This window comes from Poromitra crassiceps, assembly GCF_964638095.1.
Source record: "Poromitra crassiceps genome assembly, chromosome: 6".
Taxonomy (NCBI): domain Eukaryota; kingdom Metazoa; phylum Chordata; class Actinopteri; order Beryciformes; family Melamphaidae; genus Poromitra; species Poromitra crassiceps.
Genome location: NC_139627.1, coordinates 13,717,692 through 13,730,640, shown reverse-complemented (window position 1 = coordinate 13,730,640; position 12,949 = coordinate 13,717,692). Strand labels below are relative to the sequence as shown.

At 45.8% G+C, this 12,949-nt stretch overlaps 1 pseudogene across 1 annotated transcript; it reads left to right on the top strand.

Annotated features, from left to right (window-relative positions):
- Positions 1–293: 293 nt before the first annotated feature.
- On the top strand, positions 294–2,915 carry LOC310777720 (NXPE family member 3 pseudogene; annotated as a pseudogene). The gene is made up of 2 exons: positions 294–412; positions 1,388–2,915. The product of its transcript is annotated as an NXPE family member 3 pseudogene (transcript).
- The last annotated feature ends 10,034 nt before the right edge of the window (positions 2,916–12,949 follow it).

Sequence of the window (12,949 nt, the reverse complement as noted above, 5' to 3'; positions counted from 1 at the left end):
TACTGTAGATCCTCCTCTTGACCAGCACTATAACTATACAACCATGTTCCATTACCATGTTATGTAAATCATTGCCGCTGTATATCTGTGTACGATAAACCACATCATGTTTGTAACTTCCATTGTACAACCCCCCCCCCCCCCTCTCCCTTTATTTTATTTTACCTTGTTTGCTTGTCTGTGTGTATAAAAAAAAAAATTAAGCCCCTGAATGGGAAACAAAGCAAACGACCCAGAGGTGTGAATACACCCTAAGGCTATGAGATTACACTGATTTTACCCTGATTCTGACCATGAATATAGTCTGTTGGCCTGCTTCAACCTCCAGCCTGTCGGTGATCATGAAGACCAATGTTGCCATCTTCCTCCTGGTGCTGTCCGTCCTGCTGGCCACTACTATCCTGCTGAACAGGTGGGCCGTGGCTACTGGTGGCCTAACGTTTCATAATAAAATGTTAGATAGCTTTATTTGTCCCGTAGGAAATTTGTTTTCAGTCGGTACATGTTCAATGAGCACAGTACATATAACATATAACACACCATATAACACAAACGTAGGGTAAGGTGAGGTAAGGTCTGGAACTATACAGGGTCAGCGGGGCATTTTGTGGTTGGTTATTGCTGAGGGGACGAAACGTTTACCAAAACGTGCTCTTCTCCATTTGAGTGCTCTGTATCTGCGGCCTGATGGCAGTAGTGTGAAGTGTAGGGGTGGGAATCGTGGAGTAACTCACGATACGATATGGTCATGATACTTGGCCCTCGATAACGATATTATCACGATACAGCGATTCTGCGATAATCGATATATTGGAAGAAATTTACCCTACGATACATCACGATATCTGTGTAACTGAAGAGAAAAAAATCCCCTAAAAGGCAAGAAGCAGGTATTATGTATTTATTAGCAGAATTGACATGAACTCTCTCAGAGTTCACTCACTCACTCATACCATTTTCGATACCACGGAGGAAAAGTTACACATTAAGTCTTTTTATTATTATTATTAAAACAAGAAAACCTATATAACCTACCTATATAATTTCTAAAAGTAGATATTAATGATCAAACATTTCCATTCATGTAGCCTACAGTATTTATGTTTTTGTTTCAACTACAAACATAAATAAACGTCAACTTGAAACTATGTTTCAACTACCACACACAACATAATATTTTAGCCTGTTTATTATTATTATTATTATTATTATTATTTTTTATTTTTTAATAAACATATCGATACTTGGTGCCAGTGTATCGATAACGTATCGCAAGTGGAAATATCGCGATACCACCCCTAGTGAAGTGTGGGTTGAGTGGGTGATCGGGGTTGTTTACTATTGTGAGTGCGAGGCGTTTGATGGCTATGTCGTTCATGTCTGACAGATTGGGTGTCAACATAGTTCCACCGTCCTGGACTACTGCAGGCTCCTGCTATGATGTTCTGGAGGAGTGCCTCCTGCTGGAGTCCATTGCTTGGCCTGAAGCGCCACTCTTGGCTGCACCCGTTTCCCTGAAGCGAGTCAGCGATGCCACCCACAGCACCTTCACCCTCCTGCCAGCAAGTGGGTTGGGGGGGCAGTGGCGTGTGGGCGATCACCTGGAGGCTCGGATCCTGATGCGGGACGTCCAGGGGCATCCCAAGAGCTTCGGGGGAGACTTCCTAGTCGCCCGACTGCACGACCGGGTTGTCGGCGCGGGCGTGGCCGGGCGAGTGGTGGACCACCTGGACGGCTCCTACACCGCCGTGTTCCCATTACTGTGGGAGGGACGAGCGCAGGTCGAGGTGATGCTGGAACACCCCAGTGAGGCCGTCACAGTGCTGCGCAGGCTGACCAGGGACCACCCTTACCGGGTTTTCTTTCATAGCTTCTTCCGCTCAGGATCCGTCTCTGAAACCACGGTTTGTAACGTCTACCTGCCTTCGACCCAGGAGCCGCTGTGCAACTACACCGACCTGCACACCGGGGAGCCGTGGTTCTGCTACAAGCCCAAGAACCTGAGCTGCGACGACAGGATCAGCCACTACAGAGGAAGCACCGCCAACATGACTCAATATCTTATCACCAACGAGGAGAAACTGTTCCAAAGTAAAGTCAACATGAAAGTCTTCATTCGTGCTTCAGGGTCTGACAATGTCACTGTGTTGCCAAAGGAGGAAGGTCAACCAGAGATGCAGAGCAGTGTTTTGAAGCCTGAACCTTCTGGATATTACTACCAGGGCATGTGGCAAGCCCTAGGTGACATCACAGTTCACCAGTTCAACGACGCCGCTGTCATCAGCGAGTGTTTGAGAGACAAGGTGGTCCACATGTATGGAGACTCCACAATCAGACAGTGGTTTGAACATCTCGACTCTGTGCTGCCAGACTTGAAACAGGTTGACCTGCACAGTTTGAAGAAGGTCGGACCACTCATGGCCATCGACAGCGCGCGCAACATCACGGTGAAGTGGCGCGTACACGGTGTTCCACTCCAATGGAAAAACATCCCGATCAGTGAGGTGCGCTACATCGCCAACGAGCTGGACAGCCTGGTTGGAGGCAGCCACTCTGTTGTGGTCATCAGCATCTGGGCCCACTTCAGCTCTTTCCCCATCCAGGTGTACCTCAGACGGCTGCAGGGCATCCGCAGGGCGGTGCGACGGCTGCGGCACAGGGCTCCCGACACGCTGGTGGTCATTCGGACCGCAAATCCAAGGGACTATTCGCTTACCGATGTGCTGTTCACCAGTGACTGGTATGCACTACAGCATGACAAGGTGCTCCGGGCCGTGTTCAAAGGTCTGAATGTCCACCTGGTGGATGCCTGGGACATGGTGCTCGCCCACCACCTGCCCCATACTGTCCACCCCCATCCCCCCATCATCAAGAACATGATAGACATTCTCTTGTCCTACATCTGTCCACAGTAAAATGGCTGGCTGAATCCTGCTACTATATTTGGGGAGCTCTGTGTTCATCTGACTTGTCCGTCTGGAGTTGCAAGGTACAGGATGGGACAAACCCTGTCTTTATTTGTCACATTATAAACACACATGGTTAGAGACAAACCCTGTCTTTATTTGTCACATTATAAACACACATGGTTAGAGGTACAGGATGGGACAAACCCTGTCTTTATTTGTCACATTATAAACACACATGGTTAGAGACAAACCCTGTCTTTATTTGTCACATTATAAACACACATGGTTAGAGGTACAGGATGGGACAAACCCTGTCTTTATTTGTCACATTATAAACACACATGGTTAGAGGTACAGGATCGGACAAACCCTGTCTTTATTTGTCACATTATAAACACACATGGTTAGAGACAAACCCTGTCTTTATTTGTCACATTATAAACACACATGGTTAGAGGTACAGGATGGGACAAACCCTGTCTTTATTTGTCACATTATAAACACACATGGTTAGAGGTACAGGATCGGACAAACCCTGTCTTTATTTGTCACATTATAAACACACATGGTTAGAGACAAACCCTGTCTTTATTTGTCACATTATAAACACACATGGTTAGAGGTACAGGATGGGACAAACCCTGTCTTTATTTGTCACATTATAAACACACATGGTTAGAGACAAACCCTGTCTTTATTTGTCACATTATAAACACACATGGTTAGAGGTACAGGATCGGACAAACCCTGTCTTTATTTGTCACATTATAAACACACATGGTTAGAGACAAACCCTGTCTTTATTTGTCACATTATAAACACACATGGTTAGAGGTACAGGATGGGACAAACCCTGTCTTTATTTGTCACATTATAAACACACATGGTTAGAGGTACAGGATCGGACAAACCCTGTCTTTATTTGTCACATTATAAACACACATGGTTAGAGGCGCCGTGAAATTTGTCCTCTGTATTTTTTCTAGGGATGGGGCCGATCCAATATCGGTATCGGGTGCCGATACTGAGGTAATTCACGGATCGGATATTGCCGATCCACGTGCTGTGTGTGCCGATCCAGCATGGCTCGCTCTGAGCCCCCAACGTAACATGAGACATGCCTCCGCTCCAGAAATTCCATTCCACAGCCTACCCGGCCGTCATGTTTCTCCAATCTCCTTGTTGACTTGCCCAATACCTTTAAATTAAAAAATACATGATTTAAATCCTGTGGTACTAAACTCAATTAAAATTTGGACTCAATTTAGAAAACACTTTGGTTTCACACAAGTAAATAGCCTCTCTCCAGTAATGCACAATCACCTCTTTCCACCTTCACAATTAGACCATGCGCGTAGCCACGGGTGTGCCAGGGTGTGCAAATGCCACCCAGACAGGCCGCTGGCACACCTAAAAAAAATGGGGTAAAAAAGGTTTTTTGTTTTGTCTGCAAAACACATCAACACTGTCATGCACTGTGTCCAACTTATCCTATGTGCGAATAGAAATCACGCTCCGCTGACCTATGTGCCCCGGAGCATCATGGGAATAGTTAAGCTGTTGTCCACGTAAAGTAAACAAATGCACGCACAGCTGTAGCAGCAGCAGCAGCGCCAAATCAAGAAGACATGAAACAAAGCTCGCTTTTAAGCTTTTTCGGCAAAGGCAAGAAACGTCGCATTGACGACGAGGAAGAAGATGACTCATTGTCACCCTCCCCCTCAACAAGTGCGGATTGTAGTGCACCCGTTCCCGCACCTGTATTGGTGGTGTACAGTGGAGAAGAGACAGACGATTATGAAGAAGATGATGCAGCCGAAACAATGACGTTAACAGCGGGGAACGCAGCCAACAACACACTGGAGGTTTGTGCAGAGCCAGAGGACACTGAGAACGCTACAGATCTCTCTGCAGTAGACGAACCTTCATGCCAACCAAATTTGCGTTCTTTCCCGACTAGAACACTCATTGGAAAAAGTAGGTGAGACTTTTTTGAGATACTAAACAAAGTGGTTTTACATGTTGCCAAAAAATACAATTTAATTGACTGCTTCTACCTGCTAATAATGAGTGTGAAAAGGAGCAAACAACACACAAATATTCCTCTAAATCTGGTTTGAAAAGACCCCCCAAAAAATTGCCAAATGGTTCGCCCCCTGGCATACCCTGGCTTTCTGTGGCACACCCAATGAGCCAAGTCTGGCTACGCTACTGAATTAGACCTGGCATTTAAAGCATGGCATGGGTAATTAGACCTGGCATTTAAAGCATGGCATGGGTAAGTAGACCTGGCATTTAAAGCATGGCATGGGTAATTAGACCTGGCATTTAAAGCATGGCATGGGTAATTAGACCTGGCATTTAAAGCATGGCATGGGTAATTAGACCTGGCATTTAAAGCATGGCATGGGTAATTAGACCTGGCATTTAAAGCATGGCATGGGTAATTAGACCTGGCATTTAAAGCATGGCATGGGTAATTAGACCTGGCATTTAAAGCATGGCATGGGTAATTAGACCTGGCATTTAAAGCATGGCATGGGTGTGGATTGGTCTTCGTTGTTGATTTATTTGATGATACATCTTTTAGATCATTCAGTTCTCTGTGTGAAGACAATGATATTCCAAAGAGAGACCTTTTCCGATATTTTCAAATTCGCAGCTTTGCTTCCAAACATTTTCCATCCTATCCCAATCCCCCCCAGAAAGATCCAACATATCATATTCTAAATCTCTATCCGTTTAGTAAGGTACTTATTTCCAAAGTGTACAATATGATGCAGAATATAATCCCCCTACATGGGACAATACAAGGGCTGCTTGGGAACTGGACATAGGAGAGAAATTCTCAGAAGAACTATGGGACACCATTATTTCACAAATTCATTCTTCATCTTTCTGTGTGAGACTTAATCTAATACAATTTAAAATATTTCATCCTTTGCATTTCTCTAATGATAAATTATCCAAAATATATCCATCTGTCAGCCCGGAATGCCCGAGGTGCCACCATGCCCCGGCCTCTCTAGGGCATATGTTCTGGTCCTGCCAATCTCTGAGCAACTTTTGGTCCAAATTTTTGAGTGTTTTTCATCTCTAACTAACACAACACTGAGTCCTAATCCCCTCACTGCCATCTTTGGTGCAGTCCAACCAGAAGAGAGCCTCCGAGGTCACCAAAGAAATGCAATTGCATTTGCCTCTCTTCTGGCCCGCCGACTCATTTTGTTTTATTGGAAGGCAAAAAAACCACCGTCCTTTAAGCAATGGACTCAGGAAGTGATGTCAATGTTGAAATTGGAGGTCAGATATACTGTGCGTGGATCAAAAGAACATTTTATGAAACCTGGTCTATTTTTTTTTTTTTTTTTTTTTTTATGTTTTTTTCCCGATTTTTTTATCCCATTTTTATCCCCCGTTTAGTGCTCATTTGAATTACTCAATCCTGGTTGCTACTCCATCCTCTGCCGATCTGGGGAGAGCCGAGACTGTTTCCATGCATCCTCCGAGACATGGGCAGTCAAGTCAGCCGCTTCTTTTCACCTGCCCGAGGAAGCTTCACCGGTAGGACATAGCACGTGGGAGGTTCACGCTATTCCAACCAGTTCCCCTCCCTCTGAACAGGCGCCCTTAACGATCAGAGGAGGAACCATATAAGCAACCAGGATGTTGCATGTTTTTGTGAAGGGGGTTCCTATATGAAGGAGACCCCCGGGAGGCACGGGGAGAACATGCAAACTCCACACAGAAAGGCCATTTTGCCGACCCCCACCCGGGTGGTGGGCACTCGAGGACATGCGGACGGGCACGCATTCCTTCAGTGTTCACATCGGCCCAGGTGGGAATCGAACCCACGACCTTCGAGCTGTGAGGCGATAGTGCTTACCACTGCACCACCGTACCTCCAACCTGGTCTATTTTTATTAGTCACTTTGAAAGTATATCCTTTGACTGAATATTATCTAACGGTCATATATACAAACGTTAATGACAAAGCTAGCAACTATTTATTTTATTTTATTTTTTATTTATTTTATTTTATTTTTTCTTTCTTTGACAGTATTTGTTTGTTTGTTTGTCTGTCTGTTGTATGACCCTGGATGGGAAGATGTGGGTGGGGAGGGTATTGGGGTTTTAAGTATTTTGATTATTTCCTGGACGAGCCGGTGGTACTCCCCAAACTGCCTGTGATGAATATTCATTTTGTGGACCCTTCAAACTCCACTGCTGCCAGAATTGCTAATAATCAAGCTTTCATGTTTACACAATCAACAACAAACAGACGAAACTAGCTGGCTGCCCTGATCCCGTGTGACCGCTGCGTCCTGACGTAGTTGGCGCGTGCGACGGCAGGGAGGGGGAGAACCGCTCTCAACATGATTTCCATAGCATTCTTCTTGGAAAAAAAAACGCTTTTGGTGTGAATGTCCCCTAAGAAAGTTTCCCCCCCGCATGAATACTCCTCTGGCTTTTATTCCAGCAGGACCGTGGACTGTGTGGAGGACAATAAATAACATTGGCCTTCAAAGGGGACATGCAGAAGATTAAATGCTGCATGAGACAACGCCAGACACGTCGGAGTCACGTCGTTTTGTGCTGCGGCAACTTTTCTCGGGCCGTACGGGAAAACCAGTTTGTGTTTTTTGCAAAAAGGAACTTCTGTAAGGTTTCAGTGTTTTCACTTTAAAAAGGTGCAAAGAGTTGGCATATAGCAGCACTGAGCAGTGTTTTGTATTTCTCAGTTCAGCAGGGAATGAAGAGAAATATTTAGATATGGGAACTCTTAAACTTTTTCATCTTCGCATATATTGGCAAATGTATATTTCACCCAGCTGGACATTGTATGCACCAGCGGAAAGCCCTGAACGGGAGGATTTCCCCCATGCTGACCCATTGACCATTGACGTCTATGACGAGACACCACCTGAATGTATTGTGATGTCATCAGCGAGTGATGTCATTAGGGATGTCAATCTTTACAGCGTGGCCACTAGGGGCTGAGGCCTCTATAAGAGGGTCTGTCCATATCTCTATGTATGTCTGACACCGATTGAAGCTGCTGTGTGCAAATCTGAGATGTTACTGAAGAAGTCCTCGTCTGAAGTTGGCTCTGCTAAGCGCATCCTGAAGACTGTGACCCACGACACCATGCAGAGGGTGTCAGAGGGGGCGGAGGGTGGCGGCAGCGACCCTGGCCCCACCCACTACACAGACCAAGACATTGCAGAAGCGATTGAGAGAATGAAGGCGGAGCCACAACGGGAAGACAGATACCGTCGACAGTCCTGTCCACCCAGCTCACCGCAGCTGTGGGAGGAGAGGTCCATGACGGCAGTGTACGGAGAGGTGATCCTCCTGCCCACGCTCCACCCCAGGAACACAGCAGATCAACAGACAGAGTTTGTGCGCCTCTACCCCCCGCAGCCCCTGTCCGCCCTCCCGGCATGGCTGCTCTACGGGGCCGACCACCAGCCTGTCCAGCCGAGGAGGAGCAAGCGAGTCCCTTCATAAGATGTTGCTCCTTTGAGACAGATAGCAGCGCTTACCCCATACAAATCTAATATGAATAAAGCTACAGTACTTTACAGTCCCTTCAGAACAGTTGGGTGTCTATAAGAGGGTCTGGCCGTCTGTGTACGTCTGCTGCTTGTTCCCACGAAAGAAAGCGGCCAGGTCACTACATAGTGACCTCACGAGATCACACGTGAACACACAAGTTATGGCCATTTAAAATGATTGCTGTAGCGCCCCCCTTTTTAGTGCGTGGCCAGTAGGGGGCCGAGGCATGTACTGTATAAGAGGAGGGTATAGTATGTCTGTCTCTTATTTCCCCACGAAAGAAAGAAAGTGGCCAGGTCATTGATGATGTCATTCAGTTCTAGACCGCTACCCCTGGTGGCCAGAAGCCGAGTGCACCAGCTGGGCCGTAAAAAAGAGTGGGTCTTAACTGTTAGCCGGTCTTAGCTACGCCCGATTTTGTGATTTGAATTGACCCCAAGTGCACCAAGCCTGACTTACCACGGTCGTAACTGCGCCCGGTCTTTAGGCTGCGGACGTGCGCGTCCACGTGAATACGTGCACTAGTCATACAATTCAGTTAGTCGTAACTTTGAGTTCTAAGTCGGCGTAACGTTACACCTAGGCATACGCCCAGGTGGTGCACTCGGGTAACTACTATAATGATGTCATATATCACTGATGTCATAAATCACCAATTATGTCAGACAGTGATGAGGTCATAAATCACGATGATGTCATACAGCAAACCAAATTGCCCTTCTGGGACACTCAATAAACTTGAATCTTGAAACAGTTCTACGGCTTGGCCTGGTGGCCTGCTGGTCACCACTATACTAGTCTTGCAGTACGTCTGGAACACAACTCTAAAAAGTGATTAGTGGGTTTTTGCTGGAAGTCTCCTGGAAAGTTGATCACAGATGATGTCACAGATAGTGATGAGTCGCATAAAGGAATTGTCTTTACAACCATTCACCGAAAGTACCAAGCAGGCCTACACAATCCCTATCTTCCTCAAAACTTGCCATTTTCAGTGTGTGAAGGGCCCAGATGATGGAGCCTGAAAAGGTGTGTCTTTAGTCTTTGCCGAAAGATCGGCAGTGATTCGGCCGTCCTGACCGAAGGTGGAAGCTCGTTCCACCATTGAGGTGCCAGTGACGAGAAGAGTCGAGATCGGGATGAGTGACTTTTGAGCCCACGTAGCGGAGGAGGGGCGAGGCGTCCCGCACTGTTGGAGGAGCGGAGGGAGCGGTGAGAGGTTTGGAGCCTGACCATAGATTGTAAGTACAGAGGAGCTGTCTGGTGTACTGCCCTGTAGGCAAACCAGTGTCTTGAATTTAATGCCTGCCGAGATGGGAAGCCAGTGAAGGTCCCGGAAGAGGACATATCATGTTCAGGGATTACTTCTACCCAAGTCAATTTATCAAACCTAAAGAATAATAGTCCATATAAAACTTTAGATTTTACTGCTGTAAAAATCTCAATCCTCTTGAATAGAACAATGTTACTGGTAGGGGTGGGGGGGGGGAATCGATACACCATAGTATCGCAATATTTTGCCTGACGATATTGTAGCGATATTTGGACGGCAAGTATCGATATTATTATTATTATTTTTTTTGCAAGCCATGCCCTGCCAGGCCACCGGGCATCTGCCCGAAGCGCCCGATGTTGCAGTCCGCGCCTGCAGTGGCGTATTGAGTCCAGAGAAGCTTAATAATGTAGCCTACGTGTCGGGCAAAAACAAAATGAACTGCATGTTTTACTTCCGGTGAGGTCAATGAAAGGGTAGGAAAGGGAGTTAGACAATATATCGCAATATTCAATATATCGCAATACTAGCATATCGCAATACTATCGCATCATAACTCAAGTATTGTTTTAGTATCGTATCGTGGGCATCTGGTAATCCCCCACCCCTAGGCCCTAGTTACTGGGCAGATTGACCTATGAGGGAACATAATGCCAATAAACTAATCAATATGCAAAGTGGCAGAATTTCCTTCATCATATTGAAGTATTTTAGTCAAGATCAAGTTCATAGAGATAGTCTAAAATTCTCTGTGAAAATGTTGGATTTTTAAAAATGGCACCTTTTAAAATACTCGGATAAAATCATATTTGATCATATTTTCAATTCCTATAATGGGGCCCTTTTAAGAAAACCCATATCTGTACTTGGAGTATCATTATCAGTCCACAAGATGGCAGAACACTCCACACTATAGACGGGAGAATAACCAACAGCACCACACTCAATTAGATCAACTAGCAGTTACAGTAGGAGGCAAATCCATAAAGCAATGTGAGGTTGAGTATTGTTCTCCAGTCGTCGGTGTCTTAAAAATATGTCAAGACCGCATGTGTTTTTAAGACCTTTAACCCAAATCCATTTACGAGGAGAACACATACAGAGAACATACCCAGAGGGAAACTACATTCATGCCCACATTCACAATTCGGAGCTGCACAGTAGGCTTCTCCACTGGTGTCTACTGAGTTCCACTGGTTAAGTGCCTTGCTGAAGAGCACTTAGACAGGTTCTAACAGAACGGAGTGTGTTATTCTTTCACTTGCCCCGTCTTGTGAAGAAAAAATATACGAAAAAAGTTAAAGGAACACTGCCCATTTTCAACCAGCTTTGTATCATTAGAACATCAGTAGTATATCAGAAAACTAAACGGTTTTGAAGTCTGTCATTTAATTTGACAGTTATTGAGTGTTAAAGTGTGGACCAGTGACATCACTGGTCCACACTAACTCAAATCAATAACTCATTAACTCAAATCAACTCTCAATAACTGTCAAACTAGATGAATGATGAATAGTTTGACAGTTATTGAGAGTTGATTTGAAAATGGGCGGAGTGTTCCTTTAACAAGCAGATTCAAAGGCACAATACGTTTGGGAATCCTCTGTGGTGACACAGCGCGAGCTTCGCTGTCTTGCTGGTTGCACCTCTGTCTGCTCCTCTCGCACTCTCCTCGCCTGCTTGCATGGAGACCACTCTCTACATGAATATTAGTCTCCGGGGTTTACTGTCAGATGGGCGTACTAGTTTTTTTTTCTTTTCTTTTTTTTCTTTTTTACAAATTGTCAATATTATCTTTGTTTTTGGAACATGGAATTCACCCAGTAATATGTGTAAAATAGGATAGGACGTCATCTTAGCAAAATATATGCTTTTCCTGTCTCCTCTCAGGGGAGAGGCCACATGCAGAGGAGTGTGCATGTCTAACTGTGTAGGTGGCTTCACTGGCCTGAGGCTGAAATATGATTTGTTGAAAGGAAAAGAAGTTCGCACACTGCAGGGCTCCAAATCTGAGTTTAATTTCACCAGCGGTGGTAACGTTTGGGGCAGCACCTTGCCCTTCCTCGTCTGGTGGTAACGTTTGGGGCAGCACCTTGCCCTTCCTCGTCTGGTGGTAACGTTTGGGGCAGCACCTTGCCCTTCCTCGTCTGGTGGTAACGTTTGGGGCAGCACCTTGCCCTTCCTCGTCTGGTGGTAACATTTGGGGCAGCACCTTGTCCTTCCTCATCTGGTGGTAACGTTTGCGGCAGCACCTTGCCCTTCCTCGTCTGGTGGTAACGTTTGGGGCAGCACCTTGCCCTTCCTCGTCTGGTGGTAACGTTTGGGGCAGCACCTTGCCCTTCCTCGTCTGGTGGTAACGTTTGGGGCAGCACCTTGCCCTTCCTCATCTGGTGGTAACGTTTCGGGCAGCACCTTGCCCTTCCTCGTCTGGGCGCTGCCCGAAACTAGGGATGGGACCGATCCAATATCGGTATCAGGTGCCCATACTGACATAATTCACGAATTGGATCGGATCGGAATCAGATTTTTTTTGTTTTTGTTTTTTTGTTTTTGCAATTCCAGCGCGGGCGGCACAGGGGGGCGCTGGCCGTAATTTGCCCATGTATAATAGTATCCATCTTTGCCTTGTATATTTTCTTAATTTTGTCTGCTTTTTGTAAGTTATATTAAAAAAAATAAAAAATGAATTGGCCAAATCTTTGCCTATACTGTATATTCAAGAAAAATATCGGTATCGGCATAATATCGGTATCGGCAGATATCCAAATTCAGGTATCGGAATCGGATCGGAAGTGAAAAAATGTGGATCGGTGCATCCCTACCCGAAACGTTACCATCGGTGCTGAAATAAAACCGCACCGATTTCAGCACCGATTTGGAGCCCTGCAGTGTGCAAACTTCTTTTCCTCTGCAGCTGTCATGTGGACTGCCCTGTAGGCCAGTACCAGTGTCTTGGATTTGATGCAAACCAAGATGGGAAGCCAGTGAAGGTCACAGAAGAGAGGAGTGACATGAGAGAATTGAGGTTGGTTGAACACCAGACGGGCTGCAGCGTCCTGAATGAGCTGAAGTGGTCGGATGGCCGAGGCAGGTATGCCGGCCAGAAGAACATTGCAGTAGTCCAGGCGGGAGATGACAAGTGCATCTCCGAGCACAAATAGTAAAATTCATAATAAGGATGAAAAATCTTCTGTAGCGAGACATTTCAACG